Source organism: Dermochelys coriacea, chromosome 11 (genome assembly GCF_009764565.3).
Source record: "Dermochelys coriacea isolate rDerCor1 chromosome 11, rDerCor1.pri.v4, whole genome shotgun sequence".
Lineage (NCBI taxonomy): Eukaryota > Metazoa > Chordata > Testudines > Dermochelyidae > Dermochelys > Dermochelys coriacea.
The window spans coordinates 13,612,175-13,616,413 of record NC_050078.2 but is presented as its reverse complement, the minus strand read 5'-3'; positions in this window follow the sequence as shown (position 1 = coordinate 13,616,413).

The following is a 4,239-nucleotide window of genomic DNA, read 5'->3' as shown; positions in this document are numbered from 1 at the left end:
GTCCTAGTTTAAACAATCATTTAGGCAGCTTTCAGTGTTGTCTACCTAATGAAATTGTCAGTGTTATTTTTCTAAAATAACCTGCAGGAAGCTACTCTCGTTTTCTAGTTGCACTTATTCTGTGATGTACTTATTATTGCATCGTATGTGTATTATTTCCAGCTTTCTTCCTGGACTAGCAAATAAGTTATTGACTTGCTGTAGCTGTATTTTCTTGATTTATATAATATATATAATATTTATTTTGTAAAACACTACATGTTTGTTTATAGGAAAAAAACTTCTCATTTCTCAAAGGTGTTTCACAATTTTTTCCCTAGTTTTAATCTAAAATGGTAAGAAAGTTCAGGTGACCCTAGATTTGAGGAACGCAATAGTGGCAGTGGTCTCAAAGAATTACAGGGAGAGAGGGATAGTTCTTGGTCAGACAAATTGTATGCAATGAGCAAAATGCTCCAAACAACCAGGCAGTTCTGTTACTTCAGTGTTCTGCTCTCCTAAATGAGCTGACTCCTGGGACTTTGGAGTCTGGATCCATTGCAGGTATCTAAGGAGAATTTTGCTCCGATGTCTTACTTGACTGTTGGTACAATGTAATTTATCTTTTTGATGTGCACTAGTAAACTAGGAACAAATATCTAATCTAAAATCATATGTCAACTATCCTTATTTAGGAGGGACAGTGCCTATTTTCAAATATTTTCTGTCCTGAAATTTTTTTTCTTCATTAATCTATCTCAGTGCATCTGGAGAGGTATATGTTCTTTCTTCTCCAGAGTTCATATTTATGTCAAGTTGGTGAACTGTGGCTGAGCAGTATAAGGCGCTGACTCTGCAAAATGAGATGAGATGGATGGGATGTTGTGGGTGAAAGGGTCTGTACGTATATATTGCTTTGCAAGGTTAAGGTTCATGTGCATACACTGAGTGGTACGTTTGTGTGGTGTGTATATAGTATTGGGCCTATGTGTACAAATGTCACCTTTTTGAAAAATAAAGCTTATTCTGAAAAAAACTGTTTCCTATTTTAGTACAGAATATAAATATAGAGTACATTTTACATAGTTTTTGTGATTGGAATTGAGGATTAAAGGCTAACTTTTGTTTGTGCTGTTGCAAGTGGAAGTTTTTGTTTAAAGTGTTAGGTACTGCCATCTTAAAATGAAACAAATCCTTGTACATCAAACACTTGTCTAGAAAATTTATCTCAGTCTTGCCCTTCTCTGAGAATGGCACACACATTCTAAATTCAAACACTAAACACAATCAAAAAGTAATTTATGTATTAGAATTGTCAATTATTTTAACAGTGCCTTTTGAAAAATGAAATTACAGCAAATATTTATAAATTTAGCAGAGTTAAATTGCTCTATACTTATATGAATTCATACTTGATAAACATTGGCTAAACCTGAAAATGCTACATAATATTAAAATGACTTCAAATGAAGTTTGGCCTGATGAAGGGGAGCAAAGAAAGGGACAAAACTTCAAACCCATGATTGTAATTTCCATTTAAAAATCATGCAACATATTTACATTCAACCCCGAAAAGACATAAGTTGAAGTTTTCAAAGCTGTGTAGGGGATTTAGGCATGCATTTTCCATTGAAGTGGATGGGAGTTTTATGGCTGTTTCCTGATCATCTTTAAGGCTGAGATTTTTGGGTTTTTTTCCCCAAGGTTCTATATTTTTAATCTGAACAAATCAGTATCAAGGATGTAACAGGGTTCTTGTAAAATGTGGAAGAAAAATCTTTCTAATGGAAAAATCTTCTACTTCAGTCTTTGTATAGAGAATTTATAAAACAGTAACTTGTGCCCTAGCATGACTGCAAAATAGAGGCAATTTTGTGCAAAGAGTAGGTTACATCCTTTCTTAATGTACGTATCTTTTCAGAAGGATTGGAATACAAAAAGTACCACAATTCATTCACAGATGGCTTTTAACCCTGGAAAACATCAAGTATGCACAGTTACCCAAATAGTTATACAACAGTGTTCAAAAAGTTAAATTACAGCCTTGAAATCTGGCTGCCAACTGTAGCAAAATTAAAATATTGGTTCATGAGTCAGCATGGATGTCATTTAAGATTCAGAAGTGATGTAGATATTTTTGAGTGTAGACTGCATGATGGAAACGGCTAGCTTAATCTCGAAAAGGAGTAGGGGTGTGGCTGCAATGCTTGCTGTCTACTGGATGATGCATGAAGTTGCACTGGCCTCTAATGGAACCTCCTGTCTGGAGTTAAAATGCAGCATACTCATTCACCAATGTGATCACATAAGAAGTCTGCGTTTATAGCAATTATTTTATACATGTGTAGCAGTGAAACATCAAGGGCTTTAACTTCACTGTCCAAATTCTACACCTCTTTGCACGCTTGTAACCCCACTGAAATCAACAACATTGCACATGGTATACATCAGGGTGAAGCTTGGATCCTAATTATCAATCTTGGATACATTTTACTATCTTGACTAATGGTAATTACTAGGCATCAATTGTTGAGAAATATTGACGCTAAACACAGATGCATTTTGCAGTGTTGTTTAGTCCCTCCAAAATCCTTGTACTTTAAAAAAAGAAATTAACGAAAATCCCTCACCAGGACACTTGGAGCTTCAGAGGTAAGATTTTCATTATATTAAACTTCTTTGTTTGTGTCTATTCAAATATGACTGACTGTTCAGTAGAGTAGCAATTACCCTTTTCCACAAGAGTTTTCTATTAGGAAATCAAATTGAGTAAAAAGAATGAGGAGTACTTATGGCACGTTAGAGACTAACAAATTTATTTGAGCATAAGCTTTCGTGGGCTAAAACCCACTTCATTGGATGCATGTAGTGGAAAATACAGTAGAGAACATGAAAAAATGGGTGTTGCCATACCCACTGTAACGAGAGTGATCAGTTAAGGTGAGCTATTAGCAGCAGGAGATAATAGTGAGTATGGCAACACCCATTTTTTCATTTTGTGTGTGTCTGTCTTCCTACTGTATTTTCCACTGCATGCATCTGATGAAGTGGGGTTTAGCCACAAAAGCTTATGCTCAGATAAATTTGTTAGTCTCTAAGGTGCCACAAGTACTCCTCGTTCTTTTTTGCTGATACAGACTAACACGGCTACCACTCTGAAACCTGTCAAATCGAGTAAGAAATTGTATTGACACCTTGCTTTTGAAATGCAACTGTAGTTTAGGGGAACCGTATAAGCCCATGTTTGGCCACTTGACAACACTGAAGTAGTCTTTTCTTAAGGAAAAGTTAACTAATTTTGATTTATTTTCCAAGTGTTTTTATCCAAATTACATGCATCTTTGCACTGTTTCTGTATGAGAAATATTAGTGGGCAAAGTGATAAGATGTGCGAGAATTAGATTTGATGCGGGTGCGAGGCAGATGAGTATGGGGACTGCTTATAATTAAGGCTCCAATTTGGTCACAGAATCCGTGACTTCAGTCTGCGGTGGTTGGGAGCTGCAGAGTCCCCACCGCCTGCTGGTGAAGGGAGTTGCAGGATACTTCCGCCACCACAGGCGGTCAATACCCTACAGCTCCCAGCCACCATGGGCGGCATGGGAAACCCGGAACTCCCTGCTACTGCGGGCTGGGGAACAAGCTCCCTGCTGGCAGTGGTGGGAAAACCCCCGAGCTCCCAGCCTCTGCAGGCATTGCAGTGGGGCAACCAGAGCTCTTGATGTGCTGTGGCAGGGGAGCCCTGAGCTCCCTGCCACCCCAGCTGGTGAGGTAACCCCTGCAGCTTCCAGGTGCTGGGGTGTGTGTGAGGGGAGCCCCCCCTGCTTCAGGCCAGGGGTGGGGGGGAACCCTCAAGCTCCCTGCCGCTGCAGGCCAAGGGGAACCCTCAAGCTCCCAAACACTGCGGGTGGCGGGCAGCTCTGGGCTTCAGTGGGAAACCCAAGCTCCTGGTACCTGGGGTACACCAGGAGCTGCAGGTGGCAGGGGTATCCTACAGCCACCAACTGCTGCAGGCAGCTCCTACCGTCTGCACCGCTGCCCCACAGCATGGGGATCTGCAGATCCCCATTTTGTCAGGGATATTTTTCATAAAAGTCATGGACTGGTCATGGCGTCCATGAATTTCTCTGTTTTGCCCATGACCTGTCTGTGACTTTTACTAAAAATATTCATGACAAAAATCTTAGCCTTACTTATAAGCAACAGGAAAGAAAAGAATTCTCCTAGGGCTGATTCTGAAAAGACCAACCAAAGTCAAAC